Source organism: Hemicordylus capensis, chromosome 3 (genome assembly GCF_027244095.1).
Source record: "Hemicordylus capensis ecotype Gifberg chromosome 3, rHemCap1.1.pri, whole genome shotgun sequence".
NCBI lineage: Eukaryota > Metazoa > Chordata > Lepidosauria > Squamata > Cordylidae > Hemicordylus > Hemicordylus capensis.
In genome coordinates, this window is record NC_069659.1 from 143650949 (window position 1) to 143672443 (window position 21495).

Sequence of the window (21495 nt, forward strand, 5' to 3'; positions counted from 1 at the left end):
CTGGCACAACTGCCTAGTGCTAATGCTTTCCTGACCAGTGGTAGGCTGGCAGCAGGCGGGAACAGCCGGAGAGGGGGAGGGCAGAATGAGCAGCCTTCCAGCTGCCCACCCACCCAAACAAATTAAAATACCCACTGAGTAACTTAAAATAAAAAGCTGGTGGGGGAAACAGGGCAGTGGGGAATAGGTGGGGGGAGGGAGGGAAAGAGGACAGAGGGGAGGTGCTGCTGGAGTAATCTAGAGTAGGTGGTGTGCTAAGCACAGCAGGAAAAGAAAAGCACCTGCTCCAGAGAAAATAAGAACCCCCCCCCCCCCAAACCCCAAAACAAAACAACTGGCAGCTGCTGAGCTGAGGACTCTAATCTAATCTCAACTCAGCCCAGAATTAAAAGCAGCAGCCACCACAGAAGCAAAAAAGGTGAGGGGACAGTGGAGGTTAGGGAAATGGGCCAGAGAGGACTCTCAGGCCAAAGGGCCTGCACCCCGGCCCAGGACAGGAGAGGGAAGAGAGAGAGTCACTCACTCTGGGTGGGTGGGTGAGAATCAGCAGCAGAAGCAAACACTCACACCTGGGGGAGGGCAGTTTAAAGCAGAGAGGAGTTGGGGCAGGAGCAGAAAAACAGGCAGAAGATCAGGAAACAAATACGGCACATGTCTGTAGGCAGACTCTGTCTCTCACCAGCAGAAGCAGCAGCCAGCACAGCAAGCCAAGGACTGCAGCAAGAGTGGTTTTGCAAGGCCAGAGGCTTGCCTTTAAATAAACTTGAAACTCCCTCCTTTTGGAGAACCCACCTTTGCCTCCCACCCGGCCAATAGGGTGCTAATTCTCAAGGAGTGGCACCACTGCAGAGCCAGACTTATCTGGCCAATCAGGGAAGCATGAGCTTGGCAAATGAAATCATGCGACACAAGTGACTAGGAATGTGCACGGAATTGGCTGGCCTGGTTCGGTTCGAGTATGGACCAGACTTGAACCTGACTGGACCAGTTCGGTATGGCACCCCTTCGAACCCCCCGGTTATTCCAGTCCAGGTTTTTGGTTTTTTTTGGCGATTTTTTTTAAAAATCTTTTTTTAACCTTTAGCCCGTTCAGGGGGGCTTCCTCCAGGCCGTGGGGGGGGGGTTGTGGTGGTGGTGTGTCCATGAAGGTTCCCCCTCCCCCCTCTGGCCTCGGTTATCACTGCCGCAGCCTGTTCAGCCGCTTTTTTCGCATGGTGGTGCAGTGGCCATTTTGCCTGCCACCGTGCATGCGCAATGGCCTCTGAAAGGCCTGGCATGGCCCAGGGCCTCACAGAGGCTGCCACACATGCATGGCAGCTTTTTTTTTTTAAAGGCCATTTGTGTTTGCACGGTGGCAGGCAAAACGGCCACCGTGCCACCATACGGAGGCATATATGTGCCACCATGTGGGCCGAATAAAGCTGCCGAATGGGCCACGGTGGTGATGACCGTGGCCGGCGGGGGGAGGGGGGACCTTTTCAGTGGTCCCCCCCCATGTGGCCAAGAGGAAGGCCCCTGAAGGGACTAAAGGTTAAAAAAAAATTCACGTCTCTGTGACGTGCACCCGTGTGCAATGCACTCCTGGGAGGTTTTGCAAGTAACGTCGGGGAAGGGGCAGCAGGGAGGTATCCTGCCGCCCCAATTACTCTACAGATAATGGCGGTAAGCGGGAAAGCGGTGGGAGGGGTAAATAAACCCTCCCGCCGCTCTTAAAGTGACCCCCCACCCCAGTGCCGGACCGCAGTTGGCGGTTCTGTGCACACCCCTATGGGCCAACACAAATGCTCTTCTTACTTTCTCCTTTGCTTTGTCTGAGCTGCCTAGGGAAGTCTATCCATAGAACAACCTGTCCAGAATTACAGCATTGCACTAGGTGTTAATCCTCTGCGATAAAGTTTTATCATCTTAAAAGTAGGGGAGGGGAAGAGGGAAGTGCTTACTAAATTATGAAACAACGTAGACATGTGTTTTATGCCTCTGACTTTGCTTGCCTCAGGAGAAATGTTTTATAGCCCTGTTCTAATTCCAAGGTAAGGTGCTTTGAAGAATAATGTTACAGCCTCAGAATCCCCCATTTGGTAAGACATAATTTTCCAAAAGCAAAAATTTCAGAGAAAAAAACATAGGCAGCAGATGAGAGGAATCAGAGAGAATGAGAAAAATGGGCTGAGGTTACCAGGGAAGGCAGCAGAAATCACAACATTTGTCACATTTTCACAATGTTCCAGGATGTTCCCAAAGCAAATGATGGATATTTGTCTGTTTGCCTCACCAATACGTAGTTGTATATATTTGTCATAGGCTGAGTTAGCAGAAGTCTCCAATTTTACCCTGCTCTTCCTGCAAACATTAATTGAATCCCAATACACTCAGACTTTCCTATGTTGTATTCCTCATAGGTTTGTCATGAGCCAGAGATTTGTGGGGACATGAAAAAGCTTTGCACTTGCTATTGCATCCTTGGTCACACCAATACTCAATAACAAGTACTCAATAAGAAGCACTGGTAGTCCACATGCCGCACATCCCTACTGGATATATCCTGTTTCTTCTGCAGTGTTTGATTGAATTGGCTAATTTGTTTAGATCAGCAGCCGGTCATGTGAGAAGGAACCACAGCTAATGTGCACTGCTTGTCATCAGGAAGGCACAGTGTCCATGTGCTTACTACATTCCGTGTGATCCACCTGTCCAGTGATTCCTTCATCCAAACATTATAGGAAAACTCTGGGATCCAGCCACAGGGTATCAGCTCCCAATTGAGAAAGGTAAGATATGTAGGGTCTAAGACTCGTGAGAGCCAAGAGGCTCTCTTGAGTTCAGAGATCTTATCATAGGTAAGGACCATGAATCCCATTTCAAATATTATTTGTGGAAAATTAGAAATGTGAGGTATAGCTGTACAGTTAAAGTAAGATATAAACTGCTGTTGATATAGACTCCTGTCGAACAACTAAACTTTAAAGTAATAGGCTTAACTGTTTATTTCTTCTAAGCAAGCCTAGCCCTTTGCTAGCATATTCAAAAACATTCATCACTATGCTGCCTATCTATCCTCAAGTAGAGATGGAAAGATGAAGTTTGCATTACATTTCATTCTGGTTTAATCCCTTGCTGTTACGAGAAGCAGACAATTCAGTTAAGTGCACTTCGGAAACTCTTGGTGGATGGACAAGTAGCCAAGACTTAACAAGTGCACTGTTCATTATCTTTTCTTGCTCGTCCACATGGGAATGAAATGAAATGTCCGGCTATGTATCACACCAAACTACTAGGATCTGGGGGGAAAGGTCAAGGGCCTGGAGGCTCAAGTGATGTTCTTGCCATATCTTCCTGTAAAAAGATCTGGCTCAATCAGATGTGGTTGATGGGAGAGATTCAGTTTCTGGGACCATGGTCTAAACTTTCTTAATGAAGGACTATTGACAGCGGTTGGACTGCACCTCATGAGGATTTGGAGAATGTGCTTGGCAGAAGGCCAGTGAACTCAGCCTGCAGAGTTTCCTGGATCTTCCTTGTGGATCGTGAGAATGCTGTGGATGTAATTTATCTTGTTTTCAATACCACATTTGACATAGTTCCACATGATATTTTGTTTAACAAACTAGTCAAATGTGGATTAGATGATAGTACCATCAGGTGGATTCACCATTGGTTTGAAAACCATAGAAGTGCTCATCAATGGTTCCTTATCAAACTGGAGGAGATTTTGAATGGGGTGCAAAAAGGCTCTGTCCTGGGCCTGGTACTCTTCAATATTTTATTCAGTGATTTATTTGGGGGAAAATGTTAGCATTGCAGTCAGTCATCAGCTGAACATGAGTTAGCATGTGAGGGGCCACTGCCGAAAATGCTAGTGCAATTTCAGGCTGCATTAATAGAAGCATAGTTTCCAAGTCATGAGAAGTAAAGATTCAATTTTATTCTGCACTAGTAAGACCTCAGCGGGAGTACTGTGTCTACTTCTGGGTGCTGTGCTTTCAGAAAGTTGTAGACAAAATGGGTTCAGAGGAGGGCAATCAAGTCAGGGGGTCTGAAAAACAAGCCCTGTGAGGGAAGGTGGAAGGAGCTGAGTATGTTTTGTTATTTGAGAAGTGAACACTTGGATGGGAGGTGCATGATGGCACTTAGCTGAAGGGCTCTCACACAAAAGAAGACAAAGACGTGTGCTCTATTACCACAGAAAGCAGGACTAGACCTAATGGGAAGATAGCTTTCAGTTCTAGGAGAGCAAATTTCAGCAGAATATTAGGAAAAATGGCTTAATCATAAGGACAGTACAACACTGTAATCAATTACCTGAGAAAGATGGTCTCTCTCCCACTCAAGGTTTTCAGGCAAATGGATCTCTCCAATGCTATGGTTGTATGACTTCTCTGTGAAGTGCTGTTTATTACCACACTGCCTGCATTGAACCGGCACCTGAATGTGGAGAGCATGTTGTATCCCCAACACCTTCACCCTCACTTAACATGGTAGCTCTGTGGGAATCACTGACAAAACCATTTTCAAAAGTAAATAATCCAGGGAACTGCACTTGTCAATTGTGTTATGTAGAACACCTGGCTTGGTGTGAACACTTGTCTTTGAAGAACTTCTGTCTTAATATGAACATGCCCCAGTTTACTGAAACCTGCTCTGTAAAGTGGCTCAGTGCATATCAAGAGATGCTCATTGCATGGCACAAAGCATGTGTTTCAGTGTTTTCACCATTATGAAGTTTCCCTGATAAAAGCCTGAATTAAACCATATATTTTATAAATTTTAAAAAAGATCAAGTAGTAATCTTTCCGGGTCTTCTAGAAAACCTCATGGCAATTCAGAGTGGCCACTTGCATTTTGACTCTAATCTTTGGATATTGCTGCTCAGCCTGCCATCCACAAGTCATCTTCTCCCATCATGTAGCCGTGGATTTTGTCTGTGAGGTTGCCAGGCAACTCATGCAGCCTGCCCACCTGATAGATTTTATTTTCACTCAGGGTTGCTGTTTAATCCCTTGCTGTCAGAAGTGCAGAAAATCACATTCAGTTCCATTCTAGACTGAAACCCTGTTTCTATCTTACCACTTTTGGGAAAGGAAGGGGTGGCAGGAAGTGAATCATTCACAAGTGAATCATAGTTGCACTGTCTCTTTATCATAATTTCACATTTTCTTGAAAGCAAGTTCTGGGGATGGTCCTGGCTCAGATTAAACCCTGTTTCTACAATAGGGAAGGGGCAATGTCAACACAGAATAAAGTTCATGGTATTATCTTCTGCAGAATCATAAGCTTGATTTATGCTGCAATGTCCACTTACAAATTTTTCCTTAAACGTTTCAAAGGAAGTTGGTATGAAAGAATTTACGATATCAGAAATGGAGTGTGGTGGTTTAATTTGGAAACTTGAAGGATACCTTCCTATTAAGTGTTAATCAATGAAATGTTTCAAGTATTTTGGCCTAGGCTGCTGCAGAAGGCCCTTCAGGAAATCAGGACCATGAATGGAAATAAAAGAGAAGCCTAGCCAGGTCAGCATCTTCCACTGACATAATAAATCCTGTTATATTCCGTTGTTCAGTTCTCTGCCAGTTGGCTATCAATTATTGTGAATCCTCATACAAGGCTGAATTCAGCCAACCTGCTCAAAGGAGGCCAACCAATACCATAAGGAATCCAGTGCTGTTTCTCCACAATTATCTCTACCAGTAAAGATTCTGAAGGTGGTTTTTTTTTTCTTTTTTTTAAGGAGTCAAGGGTTGTTCCCACCAGGGAGGCCTGAGGCCTGCAGTTATACCATATTTGATTGCATTGGGACTGACTACAGAGCCTTTGATTACCACTTTTCACTCCCACATTGTCACAAAATGAAAAACACAATGACTGAAGGATTTCTTCCTGTCCGTTTTGCTCAGCACTATATATTTTTTATTTGATAGTTGGTTACAACTACAGACTATAAAAAAGGCAGAAGAAGCAGGACTAGCCTTACAATGAACTGAAGTGAAGTGTAAGTTTCAATCAGCATCATTTTCTTTCCTCCAGTCTCCTCCCCCGTGTCATTTTAGAAGTCCAGTTCTAAGAAATCCAGTTCTAAAAAGTGTAATTTTGCCTTTTCACGGGTGCAAAAATATCCATGGCCAGCACTGTGAGAAAGCAATGCAGATTTCTGGGGCCCATCTCTTGAGGGGACCCAATGATATTTGTAAAGCTCTGCAGGCAGACAAAAGTTACACCTATTCCTTGCCCCTCTTCAGAAGTCAAACAGAAAGAAAGGAGCTGTCAGGAGGGAGCTGTCAGGAGCCCAGCAGAGGCATAACTACCATTAGGCAAGGGGAGACAGTTGTCTCAGGGCACCACTGCCTCAAGGGGCCCCCCAGAGGCATGTCACATGACTGCCTGCCCACCTGTGTTGCACCCCCTGGATCTTTTAAGTACCTAGAAACACCTTTGTAAGGGAGAGAGGAAGAGTGATAGGATTTCCCATGCAAAAAGCTGGTATTAGCAGGTATGTTCTGAATTTCTTCTAAAAATTAAAAAAAAAAAAACCCAATCTTTCCCTGAGTGTATTTTAGTGTAAAAAGTAGTGAATTCAGCTAATTTAAGTGGTGGGGGGAGGGGGAAAGGAATGAGAGAAAGAGCAGAGAGGAGGAGGAAGATAGGTGGTGTGAAGTGGGTGCAAGGCTATGTGTGGCTCCCCAGAGGTGCATCAGAATCTAATCTGGCCCACCACCAAATTTTAGTTTGACACCCCCCGGCATACTGCATTTGCAAAAGATAGAAAATCCAAGCCCCAATATTTATTGGGGGGGGGATTCTTGTTGCACCCTCTGTAATTTCCCGCTGGATCTGCTCCTGTGAACTAGATAATCACCCTATGCATAATGAGGATGTGAGTGCACTATATATTGTGAAGTGCGTATGTGTGTGTATATCAGTGAGGGGCCCGTTGTCTTTGGGCCCACTCCAACCTTGCTATGCCCCTGGAGCCCAGAGATGGGGGACAGTGTTAAGCAAGCTGATAGCCATGGTGGTGGTCATTATTGGTAATTACTCCGGCTATTTATTTATTATCGGTAGCTACTGAGGCCTCCTCTTTATTTAGCAGGGTGAGAGCAATTGGCGTTATCCATCCCCAGCACAGCATCTCTCCAGTAGCTGTTGCTGGTGTCTGTCTTATGTTTGTTTTTTAGATTGTGAGAACAATCTAAAAAAGAACAGGGAGCCATTTTATTTATTTATTTATTTATTTATTTACATCTATGTAAACCACTCTGGGAACTTTTGTTGAAAAGCGGTGTATAAATTTGTTATTTAAATAAATAACAAATTTAATTTGTTATTAATTTGTTTAATTTATTTAACAAATAAATTTGTTATTTCTCTGTGTAAACCACCCTGAGCCATTTTTGGAAGGGCAGTATAGAAATTGAATTAATAATAATAATAATAATAATAATAATAATAATAATAATAATAAAATATTTGTCCTTTTTGTCCTTGCATCTCAGAGGACTACAATAAACGAATGTAGTCATGGTCACTGTTTCCAAGGACAATGTAATAGTTTGCAAATATAAAATCAAATAGATGTATCTGTCCCCAGAAGTTCTGCTTATTTTCATAATGATTTACTGGACAATATCCTTTTGATAACATTGAAGGAAAATAAATAAATATAAAAGTGACTCACAAATACAGTATTCATTGCCCACTTCTGATAGGAACCATGAATTCTGCTTAACTTGCCAATAAACTTTCTACCAACAGATATATTTGTCACAAACCTTTCAACTATATGCAGTATTTATGTTTCTTCCTCCTTGCCTTCAGGGCTACAAACGGGTAATCAGAGAAGCAATACATGTACAAAATGTTGACTGTATTTTATTTTATTTATTTTATTTATTGTTAAATTTATATACCGCCTTTCATTAAAAACAATCACAAGGCGGTTCACAGAGAAAGAAAATTAAAACAGGACTATAAAAAATACACAATTAAAATATTATGCTAAAATATAAAAACAGATCTAATTTAAAAATTAAATTAATAATAATAATAATAATAATAATAATAAGTAGTAGTAATAGTAGTAGTATTAAAAACTGTATACACACATTCCAGATGCTGAGGACTGATATAATAAACAAACAAACAATTGTGCAATCCTACAACCAGCTCATTTGCAACTGGAGGTAAAACAATGAAAGACACATAATGATTAATATTTGTACCTCTTCATAGTTGGCAGATATTAAGGTCATGCAGGCGACCAAACATGGGTTGACTGGGGGGAAGGCAAGATCCTACCTTCCCATACCCAGATGATCTGAACCCACTACTGTCACTGCTGCCACTGCTACTCCCACGACAGGAATAGTGCGACATCATGTCCAGAGTGGGGATCTAGAGCAGGAAGTCCTCCAGTATCCCAGAATGCATTGTGTGGACAGCGGAGAAGCTGCTTGCATCAATGCAGCAGCTCTTGGCTTCTTGGCTACTGTGGATGCAGCACTCCCTGTTTGGCTCAAGTTTGGGCCAGGCCAGGGTTTGAAAAGTTTTTTAAAACATGTTTTTAATAACACTGCCAGTCCTGGGGAAATTTTACTAGGGGGAGGCTGGCGGGGGAAGGGGAAAGCTTCAAAGCTTCAAAGACCCCCTTGTGGCTGCGGCATCAACCCCAGTTGCTGACAGAATTACCCCGGGCCTGATGGTAAACCAGCATCCCTAGTGTCCAGAAGCAGGGGCCTGCTGAGAACTGCCCAATCGTACAGACGATCGAGGCTATGAGGTAGGATGGGGCTTTTGTCTTGGTAAAGACCAAGACAGAAAAGGCGGGCAGCAGGGTAAGTGGCAGTCCCATTTCTCCCGTGGGAGGAGAGCTGATCTTGTAGTAGCAAGTGTGAATTGCCCCCTTTACTAAGCATAGTCTGTCCTGGTTTGCATTTGAATGGGAGACATGTGAGTGCTATAAGATATTTCCCCTATGGGGTAGGGCCACTCTGGAAGAGAATCTGCATGCTTGCATGCAGGTTTTCAGTTTCCTTCCTGGCATCTTCAAGATAGGGCTGAAGAGACTCCTGCCTGTAACCTTGGAGAAGCTGCTGCCAGTCTGTGTAGACATTACTGAGCTAAATGGACCAAGGGTCTGACTCGGCATAAGACAGCTTCCTATATTCTTCCTGTATTCCTATGTTCCACACAAGACTCTGGCAGTGTGTTTACTGTCTCCTACCTTGGAAGTGTTGTTCATGAGAAACGACCTCATTAATTTAGTTTAAATTGCCCTTTATTTAACATGTTTATTTGAGTTGTCTATAGCTGTGAATTCTTTATTAATCAGAATTTCTGTACTAAAACATGTATGGCCAAAAGCTGTTCTTTTTAAAGCTCTTCTTATTTCTTAATTGAAAATAAATTAAGGTTGTGTGATTCCCAACAGGGGCTAATACCTGCTGCCTACAAGAGCTTGTAACAGAACCCCAGTGTTACCTCTGCAAAGCAAAGCAGCTTTGGAATAGGAAAATTCAGACTGGAAGAATGGCAAGGGGGAGAGGATGATGAATCCTTTCCCATCTGCCATTTCTCCCCCCTAAATTGCACTCCTACATATACAACAACAAATATTTATATAACATTTTCCAAGAAAAATTTCCAAAGCTGTCTATATAGAGAAATTATAAATAAATAAGATGGATCCTTGTCCCCAAAGGGCTCACAATCTCACATACACACGCACACATGCATGCACACACACTTTCTCCCCAATGGATTCCAAATACATGTTTTTCCTAGCTCTTCTTCCTCTTCTTATTAAGGTATTATTGAAAAAATAAAACATTTTTATACTTAAGCAACTGTTTCTCCCCCCCCCATACACTTTTAATTTTTTATTTTTGCAGAAATGGACAAAAGAAAACAAATTACAAAGAAAGAAAGAAAGAAAGAAAGAAAGAAAGAAAGAAAGAAAGAAAGAAAGAAAGAAAGAAAGACCAGATAAAACTCAGCTTAGGAACAAACAAATATAACACCTCAGGATCAACTTTTCCTTAATTTACCTCAGTGACTCTAAAGCTGAGTCATTTAATACCCAGGCACATTTTAAATGTTGATTTGAGATGTATGAAAATCCTATGTGATCACTGAATAATTAGGGAGACATGTTCTTAAAGCTAACGTAGTGCCATCAGGTTGGTGTCGACTCTTGGCAACCACAGAGCCATTGGTAGAATACAGGAGGGGTTTACAATTCCCATCTCCCACTCAGTATAAGATGATGCTTTTCAGCATCTTCCTATATCACTGCTGCCCGATATAGGTGTTTCACATAGTCTGGGAAACATACCAGTGGGGATTCATTAAAAGTCGTCATATCCCTTTTGGTAGCAGCTCACATACTCTGATGAAGACTCACTTTTTAAAATGAGAGTTAGTTATGGCAGAGAGATACACAGCTTGTAACCCATGAAGCTGAACATTTACAGACCACATACAGTGGCCCATCATGGACTCAGTGAAACACCTGGATTTTCTTGCCATCTGAGGAATGCAAAAACAGGGAGATGTCAAGCATTTGGCACAATGCATGCCTGGTTTATTACATTTAAATTGGTTCAGGTTCAGTTATGGTCTCCAGCCTCCATGTTTCCATGTTCCCTCATGGACACTTCCTGGATTTCTTAATTATTCCTTTCATTTTTTAATTTCTGCTTTGATGCAGCCTTATTCCATTTCCTCCCTCCATCTTCTCTACTCTTCCTCATGTTGTATTTTAAATATATATATCTCATCATTTGATCTTCAGTAGGCTAGTGGCTTTACTCCACAGAAGGCTCAACATGACTATGATTTTCAGTGACCCTGACTACAGCACCCACTAGCAAAAATGCAATGATTATTATTCTTACAGTTGTATTTATGAAAACGAGCTTTCTGGCTCTCTTTGGTGTATTATTTTCTCAGCTGGCTTATCGTGTATTTTCCAAAAGAGAGGAAAAATACCCTTATCTAGCGAACAGTTACTCAGGGTTAACAGTATATTATTTTAAGGAAGGACAGTTAATTTGCACTACCAATGTGAATCAAATCTTATGGAGGATTCAGAAGCTACTTCCTGTCCCCAGGTGTTTTGCCAGTAATTTACGGGCACTGCTTGTCTTAGCACTGTTTGTCTAAGCAGTGAGCCAACACTTTCCCCTTTTCTATTAAACTTTTGATGTGGATTACATGTGTCTATTGGTTGCACCCCACCAGAATGTGGCTACTTAACAAAGAGAAAGCAAAACATACTGTGGTCCCCGGCTGTGTTTGAATTAGCCCAGAACAGGAAAGCATCCAAGATGGTCGCTCTACCATGAATCCTGATTAGTTGGCAGCCTACCCAGTATAATTCATGACAAATCCTCTGTTGTTGATGCTTCCTCTGCCCACTGTAGGAATGCATAAATCAGATTCTCTACTTGATAGTATGTATGGTTTTTTCCATGGAAAGAAGTAGATATATTTACGAATTGGAAACCAAGGTGTCAGGGAAGAGTTTAATGGAACACTGCTTGCTATTACTACAGGCAGCATTTGCACAACCTAGAGGATTACTCCCCAGATTTTCAGAATTTAGCATACCATATTCAGCATTACCATGATGCTTATAAAGGGGGAGCTGACACATCAAGTTTACTGTTCAGAATTAGTAGAAACTTAGAGGGCTGTAACACAGTGGTGCAAGTCTCATGCAGGACTATAAGTAAACAAGAGAATATGACCTCCAGGGGCATATCTAGGGTGGAGCAGGCAGGGCATGTGCCCCAGATGCCACTCTAAAGGGGGTGCCATTTTGTAAAATTAATTTTTTAAAAAATAATGGCCACCAAAAACAAATGGCCACCGTGCATGCTCAAATGGCCTCTGTGAGGCCCTACGCCATGCCAGGCCTTGCAGAGCATGTGCAGTGGCCATTTTGTTTTTAGCGGCCATTAAAAATTTTTTTTTAAATAGCCACTGCACATGCTCAAATGGTCCCTGCAAGGCTCTAGAGGCTAGCGGGGGGAGGGGAACCTTTGCAGACCCATCCCACGGCCTTTAGGAAGCCCCCTGAAGGGGCTGCAGGTAATTTTTTTTAAAAAATATGTCAGTGTGCACATATCTAGTTTGGTGGTATTTACAGAGAATCAGGGCTTGTGAATACTGCGCTGAAGCTTATGAGCTAGGATTGTATTCATTTGCTCTTACTTTGCTTCTTGTGATAAGTGAGTTAAATGTGATGTCTTAATAATATGACTATTAATGGTGAGTTTGTCTTCGAATCAGTGTGAAATCCTTAGTATTAAGGCCCACTGGGAGTTTCTTGCTCTCTTTCTCTCATTTATCTGTCTTTCTGAAATACTAGAATATATTCCAAGCAGTGATACAGTTTACTCTGCATAGCCTTTAATTATTTTCAGAGTATCTGGGAAAAGGCAAATTCTCCATTTATTTTTAAAACTTATGTAATAGTGATGCTACAATGCATAGTAGAGAATTAGACTGGCATTTCTCTTTAGTTTTCCAGGTACACCTCCACATAGTATTTGGGTATTTCATGAGCCCCAGCATACTGAAATTTGTCATTTTCTAGCATTTTTTGGTCTGGCTACATCCACTGCTATAGTTTTTGAAATATTAAAAGATTAATGAGCTTGATTTGCATTTTTCAGCTGATATTATGTTAAAGTTATCTGAAAGATGGGTGTCAGATGTTTGGACTAGGGGGTGTAATTTCAGTGTTTGCCCTAGGTACTATTTTCCCAAGATATGCCTCTGATGACCTCATGCTTCCTCCTCCTCTTTCCTTCCTGTCAGATCCACAAAGAGAACCCAGCTATGCTGTAGGGATGAGCCCGGACCAGTCCGGAGGCCATTCTGAAGGCCTCCGGACCGGTCCAGACATGAGGGCGGTCCGGCATAGGTGTGTGGGGCTCTTTAAGGGCGGGGGAGGGTATACTTACACACACACCCCGCTGCGTTTCCTCCGCCGGCGTGTTCATTTGGAAAAGCTTTTGGGGCGGCAGGATACCTCCCTGCCGCCCCTTCCCCCAGTCGTCGGCAAAAGGCTTCAAAAAGTTGCATGCACACGTCTCGTCTCCATGTCACATGCGTGCGCGCGTTGCAGAGATGTGATGTGCGCACACGCAAAAGGCTTTTTGAAGCCTTTTGCCGACGACTGGGGGATGGGGCGGCAGGGAGGTATCCTGCCGCCCCAAAAGCTTTTCCAAACAAACACGCTGGCGGGGGAAACGTGGCGGGCGGGGGGTTTAAGTACACCCTCTCCCGCCCTTAAAGAGCTCCCCACACCTGTGCCGGACCGCAGCTCCACGGTTCTGTGCACATCCCTACTATGCTGCCCTCCACCGCCACCCACCCCCATCTTTTTCAGAGAAGACAGAAGGGGCCAACCATTGCACTGGGAGCAGAAATAGCAATATATGGCTCCCAAACCTTGTGCCTACAGTATTTCTCGCAGATGCTGAGCAAGTTTATTTTGGATAAAAGAAACCCAGACATTTCCATGTCTTTGGGATGGTTCACACTTACCCATAGGCTGTGTGAGGGTATTCTGGGAATGCACAGGGCCTCCAGGCTTGCATCTGGACTGTGGCTAGCATACAGTGCAGTGTGCCACCATGGAAGAGAGTTGCACATGTGCAGCTTCTGACCCAGCTGAGAGCCCATCCTCTCTGTGAGTGATGGCAGGGGCTTCTGCATGCACATTAAGGATTAATGGTGGTGACAGCACAGCACATACCTTCATGTGCATGCAACAGCTCTCACTGCTACTCATAATGTGCATGGGCTCTTGGCTGGGGCAGAAGTATGTATATCCATATGTATATCCATTTTCCAGTGCCAGCACCACATTGTAGAATGCCCTGCATTGGTCCTCCATGGTGTGCCCCTGTAACCCCAACACTTGCTAATGGGTTGCAGCAGCAGCTCCTTCCACGCTCCCCACTGTTAACTTTCAGTAGTAGTGGCAGCTCCTTTTCCTTCTCCTACTCTCCCCACTGACCAAAGCGCTTTCTCCCAAAGGTCCTTGTATCATCAGAGTGGCCTTTGGGAGGAACATCGCTGGCTGATGAAAGAGAAAGAGAGAGAGAGGAAGAGCTGCCACATGAGTATCTTGTGTGACTGCTGCTTCTTCCCTTCTCCCCACCAGTCAATTGGAGCATCCTCTAGAGGCCTTTGGGGAATGCTCCCATTTGTAGCTGGGGTTGTGGCACTGGGTAAAGCAGCAGCAAGGCGAGTATCTCAGACACCTGCGTCCAGTGCACCAGATACAGAACAGCACCAGGAGTTGGCCCAGCTGGATGGAAGAGGCCTCTCAGCCAGTGACCAACCTGGTGGACGCCCAATGCTGTCCCTTGCATCTGGGCTAGGCTGTGCTTATATACTGTAAATGAGGCTTCATTTGTGAACCAGTGTGAGTTGTATGATGACAGAACCAGTTTTTTGAGCACCCATACCTTTGTAAATCATAGTCAATCTTAGTCTCCCCCTATGTCCGTAACACAGGTTGGACATTCCTTCATCCTTGGAAACATTTTTTAAGTCATTTTACAAATGACTAGCCAAATGCAGACATGTAGGAGGCAAAAATGATTGTATCAATAATGTGATACCTCTGTTCTCTCAAGTTGAGAATTCCAGCACTTGCTCATCTATCCCATTATCTATTTTTCTACAGGGCATGTGGTAAATTTTGTAATTTATTACGCCTGTATTTCCAAGACACAGCAAGTTCATCATTTTGTTCACCTGAAATGATCATTCAGAAGGCGAGAGACCTCAGAGATATGGTAAGTTTTGCTGTAACAAATGGTTCAAGAAAAGAGCATAAATCATGTTTTTAGTTGGGATGAGATGCTCAGCAGTGAATCTAAACATCATATATCCTGAGGTGGGGGGAATTTTGTCACACAAGCAACAACTTGGTGTGTGCACAAAAGATTTTTCCATCAAACTCTTTACCAGGTTTCTTAAAATAGAGTGATCTAGGGGCCTAAATCATGCCTGTCATCTGCAACCCCACTGGAGCTAAGATGGCTTAATGCAACGGAGAGGTCAAAATATTGCGAAGAAAAGGGCAGTGCAGTGCCCTGCCAGGAAAGATATTTGCCTAAGGACCAAGTTACACACTATGCACAGATGCATTGAGTAATAAGACCCTGATGGAATATCCCTCCAGAAATACCAAAGAAGGAACAATACCCACCTTAAAAGGAGGAGCATCGGGAGAAATATAGTTTTGAGTGGTGGTAAATTGTTTCTCCCCACTATAATTTTTTCTCTCCCCAGTTTAATATTTTGGGAACTGCTTTGTTATTTATGAATGAAAAGCAGGATATAAATATAACAATTCTGAAACCAGACAGCATGAAGTGTTTTATTCTGAGCATAATCTTAGAGTGGATTGCAATGTACAGTTTGATGTGGAATCTGAATTTGTTACAAACAAATCTGAATTTGTTACTAACATAATCTAGAGCAGGGTGAGGGCATTGCATGAAAAAGATGCTTGATTTCTGGCTTCTATTTTGTTCTGTTTCTAGACTAATCTCATTACCAAAGTAACATAATTGTCCACAAGTGGGAGCAGTGGTGATGTTGGTAAAAAAAAAATTTGAGGGCGGCATAGAAGGGCCAAAGTCCATTTCTGTATGGACAAGCAACGTACACATGTTAGATTTCTGAAACAGAAAGGGGGGGGGGGGACAGGACACAGTGGGGGCAACTACATTTCTGAGGGGGCTCCCCCCCCCGCAATCACCATTGTGTGAGAGGTCACAGGATCACTTCAATACCGATTCCAACCACTGTTTCAGTAAACCTAATTGACACCAATGGACTACTCTTCAGTAAACAACAGACATTCAGTTATAATATAGATTTTAAACCTTGCCCAAGCTTGTTATCTGTTGATACCCTTTAAAAGAGTTTAGTTCTTGTTTCCCAGTGAAACTTTCCCCAGTAGCATTTTAGTAGTCAACATCCAGCACAGCGTTATGTGTCCACAGTGCTGCACTGCAGTGCTGCTGCGCCCTTCCAAGGCAGCGTTGGGGTTCCGTAATACAGGCAGTTTGCATGACCAGTGCCTCTGCAGATTTCCCCATTCAGCATAATGGGGCCTCTGCAGAAGCTGCACTGGATATTGGCCATTATCCCCTACAGCTACATTCTGATGCGCAAATGCACAAATACAATACAACGATACCTTTGTGAAATGCATGTTTTGACCAAGATGAGGTTCTTAATAAGTATCTTCCTAAACTGCTCTTCTAGAATTTTATTTGGAGTAGATTGCACATTTAGATTGCTTTATTCGCACCCTGCATTTGTAGTTTATGTTGAGAGAATACAGTATCATTCTGACAAACACCTAGTAGTGCCACCTCATTACAATAAACGTTTCCCTGTGGGGAATGGCTGTTAGAGGTTATTACATTGCCATTTACTATTTCACTACATTTGAAAACGCCATAATAGAGGCAGACATGTTTTGCATGTTTATAGATACTAAGCTCATACACTTAAATTCTGCAGACCTGCTTTCTGATCTACGTTATACACACAGCTACTAATTAGATTGATTTGCCTGCCAACCCTTAGCAAGATTCTGCCAGCTGCTCTCCAGCTCACCAACACTGGAGAGTAAATTATTTCCCCACATTTCTGTTGAGTTTCAAGTAGTTCAAGTAGTTCTGAATTCTGCAACTGTGTAGAGCTTTGGCTCATTGAATGCCTAGGACTGGAATGACCTGGATCTTTTGTTTCTGCTTTATTGTTGTTCACTCACAAGCATGAAGGGGTCTCTCTGAATAAAGTGGGGTTTTCAGTGTGGAGGTTTGAGTTGAGATAACCCAGCCATTCAAGGGCATGCCCTTTGGAGAAGCCCTTCAGATTGTTTAACGAAGCAAAGAACTGGGAAAGGGCTTTGTTCTTCTTATCCACCTCTCAGATCCATGGCATTTAGCAGCACACTAATGAATCGGGTGTGCTGGGTGGGAAATATTGTAGATGAAGCAAATGATGCCAACAGTGCCAGAAAAAAACAGTTGCTGAATTTTTAAATTACCGCCTTGTGCTGTAAAAAATGTTAAGGGAATAATATAATGGAGCAATGTAAGACTTAAAAGATGTCTGCTTTCATTGCTTATTCAGACATAGATAGGATTCCCTTTTCTGGAAAGAATACAGTTTTGCTTACAGTTTTGGAAAGAATACAGTTTTCCTAATAGCATTGCAGGCTATTGCACAATTTGCCCCCTCCCACCCCCCCACCCCCCAAAAAAGTTTCCCTTTCCAAGTTGATTTAAATGGAAGGATCAAATCCCTACATCTCAAGGAATGTATGTTTGTTCTCCTTCACTAAATGAATGGGGGAAACTTTAGCAAGTAAGTGGTTCCAAATGCACATAAGAGCCCACATGCCTGCTAGATCAAGGTGATTGGTGAGACCTGTATCCAGTTCACAAATATAAGCAACATGACTTTGGCCTCTTGACCTGTAAAGGAAATCTTGCTATATTTTGTCACTAAGTTCTCTACCAGTTGTTTTGATTATCATCAACCTTCATGCAAGATGGCAGTCATCTGGCTTGCGTGGTTGTTTGGCATGCAGGCAAGTGAGCATGCTAGTCACCTGGGAAAGCATTCTAATGGGTGGAAAATTCTAGTCATTAGGTGTGGCTGCAATGTGCTGTGCTACTCTTCATCTTCTGCACTGTGTTCTGTTACCCTGAGAAAGTAGATGCTCACAAAAAAAAGGAACATACCTACAGATATACCCGAACGTTGAATTGGAACATATGAGAGTCAGAACTTGTAACTGTGGAAGAGGTTCATTTTGCTTCTTACTTTCAATAATAATTATTATAATTTTATTAATTAAAATGAAGTATACAAATACATATGATGTTCACAACCCTACAAAACACCACAAAATCACATAATGCCTGAATTTGTTAAATTTAGGAAAGTAGGAAAGAAATGAAAGATGCCAACTGCCAGAAATAATGAAATAAAAAGAAAAGATTTAAATTTAGCCCTAACTAGAAGTCTATTCACACATTATGTTCAGCACTCATACAACAAATGTACAGTGTACAGATTTGGAGGTACAGACATTCACATATTATGCTGAATACAGGTACAGAGGTATACTTCCAGTTTGTACCATGCATCTGAAGGGCCTGAATTCATGTTCATTTAAAAATGAACACAGGTACAGTCATTCACGTGTTATGATGAATACAGGTACAGAAGTACACTTCCTATCTGTACCATGATAGGTACATCATGGAGAGGAGATCTGGTCTTGTGGTAGCAAGCATGACTTGTCCCCTTAGCTAAGCAGGGTCTGCCCTGGTTGCATATGAATGGGAGACTAGATGTGTGAGCACTGTAAGATATGGAGCCACTCTGGGAAGAGCATCTAGGTTACAAGTTCCCTCCCTGGCTTCTCCAAGATAAGGCTGAGAGAGATTCCTGCCTGCAACCTTGGAGAAGCTGCTGCCAGTCTATGTAGATAATACTGAGCTAGATGGACCAATGGTCTGACTCAGTTAATGGCAGCTCCCTATGTTCCTATGTTCCATGCATTTGAAGGGCCTGTATCCCCTTTCAAAATGAATACAGGTACAATCATTCACACAAACATGTGTACAAGTGTACAGACATCTGTACACTCGTACAGCATAATGTCTGGATTGGGCTTATGTTATTCACCAAGCATTAAATAGCTTTCAAGCCCTTGATTGCTCTACTATTCCTTTTTCTTCCTAACTGCCTGCACTGACCATATTGACAATAATTGTATCATGGCTTTTCAGTATCATGGCTTTTCAGTATCAATCGTATCATGCCTTTTCACAGTACTGATAGTGTTGTTTCATTCAGGTTTTCCTGACTATACTTCTTATTCCAAAATCTTCTGAACTTGTTCCAATCACTTTTAAATATCATAGCATTAACTTCACCATGTTTCCTTTTAATAAGTGCATTTCCCACTCCCTTGCATTCACATGACCCACCATATCTTCCTGTGCCACTCTTCTAGACTTGACTTACGGTATTTGACTATCATTATTTATGCTACTGCCAAGCAATTTCCCACCATCTCTCTATTTGCTTTTTGGTGTTTCCCGCCCTGCTCCAGAATTTCTCAAATCCATAAAGAGTAGACATTGCGGTTTATTACCTAAATAATTTTCTGGTCCTCTGGTCCTCCCTCCCTGGCTTGAAAATCAGCACTAAACTGCGGTTATAGCAATAGCAATAGCAATAGCACTTAGATTTATATACCGCTCTATAGCCGAAGCTCTCTAAGCGGTTTACAATGATTTAGCATATTGCCCCCCAACATTCTGGGTACTCATTTTACCGACCTCGGAAGGATGGAAGGCTGAGTCAACCTTGAGCCTCTTGGTCAGGATCGAACTTGTAACCTTCTGGTTACAGGGCGGCAGTTTTATCACTGCGCCACCAGGGGGTTATGGTGGTGTCCAGTCTAGAAGGAAAGTTGAGGAGTAATATTTTTAAAGACATCAGCGGGGCTCCTTAGAGTTGGATGGGCTATCCCATGAGGGCACAGGCCTATGGACACCCAAAGCTCATACAGCCTCTGGTCCTCCCCAGTAGATTGGCCTTTTCATAAGGGGGTTAATCCCTGGCTGGCAAGCTGACATGGGGGCAGGAGTGTGTTGGGGGTTCCTGGACTGCTTTGACCAGGTCTGCCATCACAAGAGCACCCTTTGTCACTGTGGACCAGACCCCAGGATCCTTTACCTGCTCTCATATACATATCCCCTCCTAGAAAGTCATCATGATCCCTTCCCAGAGTAACAGAAAAATAGTGCCCCTCTCTATTCCCCGGTTGCCAGTAATTTTGCTTGTGCAAGACTGTTTTGCTGCGGGGCTCTTATGAGTGTGGCAGTGCAAGTGGCATGAGGAAAAGGTTTTAAATGCCCTTTCTCTCTGAGGGGGGGCAGTCCATGCCAAAAATGCACAATTGCACCAGGCACACCCCTTGAAGACATGGGCCAGTGGTTGCCTCCCTGCTGATGTGCTGACACCTTGCCTGCAGTCTGGTGACATGAGCACTACAGAGTTTGATGGGATGCAGCCTCAGCACACCAGGAAGAAGGAGGGGGTTCCTCTACCCTGGGAAAGGAGGTTGCCAACCCAGGTTGGAGGATAATCTGCAGGACGATTCCAGGGTTCAAGGATTAACCTCAGGTTCGTTAACCTTTGATTTCATTCTATGTGCAAAGGCAGCCTATATTTTCCTGCTCCCAAGCCAACCCCAAATTTCATGCATCCCACCAATCAGACATGGCTTGTGAGAATTGCTGCATGGTAATATTTGATACAATCAGGAATTCCTAGACCCTCCTCTTTCAGCTTCCATTATATAACATTTGCTTATATCTTTGGCGGTTTAGTTTTCCATATAAACTGATATACACACATTTGTATCAGCCTTAATGGCTAACAAGATGAGGAAAATTACTCAAAGTAGTTCGATTAAAATTAAAAGAACAAGTTAATTTGTCCTTTTAATTTCAATGGGACTACTTTGGGTAATTTTCCTCATTATGTCAGTTTCTCCCTTGGGATTCTTACCGGCAGATTTATAAAATAATACATAAAAATTCATGTTAATGGCTGCAGTTCTCCCCATCAAGAGAAGTCAAGCTTATCCCACTTTGCTCTTTTCCATTTTGTGATGTTAATTATCATATCTATATTTTCCTTGATTTGGTCTTTGGTGTTATCAGAAAGACATTTTCCTTCTTTCTTGAACAAATTATTTCATTTTTCCATATGGTTAAGAATCTGTCGAATGAAGTACTACTAGACTCTGGCTTGTAACTATAAATTTGGCCTATGTATAATAAATCTCAGAGAGCAAGCCTGCTTTAGAAAGGTTGCTATTACAGCTAAAATGGTACTAAAGCACGGAGCTCTGAATCAGTGATAATGTAATAATAATGTAATGTATTAGGGTCTAAAAAACATGTTTGCTACATTTAAACAAAAGGAATTACAAATGAAGAATCAAGTCAAGTCAAGTCAAGTCAAGAATAAAGAGAGTATGAAGATATCCAAGCATATATGACGTGAATGCCAAAGAAAATTTGAGAAACAAATGCATTTTTTAAATGAAAAAAAAGTTATTGATGCAATATGAAAAATGTTATTGAAACACAATAAAGCAGAATTGATTATATATTGTGCCATGGCTGTTCACTCAGCAAAGCAGTTTCTTTGCTTACAAATGCCCGAATCAGCTGTTACTATCACAAGTGGAACACACTGTGGGGAAAAGGCAAAGACTAGTTCTGCCAACATATGCCCGTACAGTTAGTCAGTACAGAAGGAGATAGTTTCTGCAGATGTATTGATCAGTGCAGAAACCCAGATCAGCAAAACCAGAGATATAACATAAACAGCTGCAGCCCTATCCTATGAATGTTTATT

The 21495-nt window shown here is 42.6% G+C and overlaps 2 long non-coding RNA genes across 4 annotated transcripts in view; one reads left to right on the forward strand and one right to left on the reverse strand.

Annotated features, from left to right (window-relative positions):
• LOC128349347 (uncharacterized) overlaps positions 1-8348 on the reverse strand; it is a 152369-nt gene extending 144021 nt beyond the window's left edge. Inside the window, exon 1 of the long non-coding RNA XR_008318767.1 lies at positions 8217-8348. This is a non-coding gene — a long non-coding RNA (uncharacterized LOC128349347). The remainder of the gene's footprint in view (positions 1-8216) is intronic.
• LOC128349344 (uncharacterized) lies at positions 919-21236 on the forward strand. Of its 3 annotated transcripts, none has more exons than XR_008318757.1 (4): positions 919-992; positions 2587-2768; positions 14702-14813; positions 14989-15384. It is a non-coding gene; the product is annotated as an uncharacterized LOC128349344 (long non-coding RNA). The 3 variants fall into 3 exon arrangements; XR_008318756.1 differs by lacking the exons at positions 919-992; positions 2587-2768; positions 14989-15384 and adding exons at positions 8438-8773; positions 9885-10172; positions 21056-21236; XR_008318755.1 differs by lacking the exons at positions 919-992; positions 2587-2768 and adding exons at positions 8438-8773; positions 9885-10172.
• Positions 21237-21495: the final 259 nt, after the last annotated feature.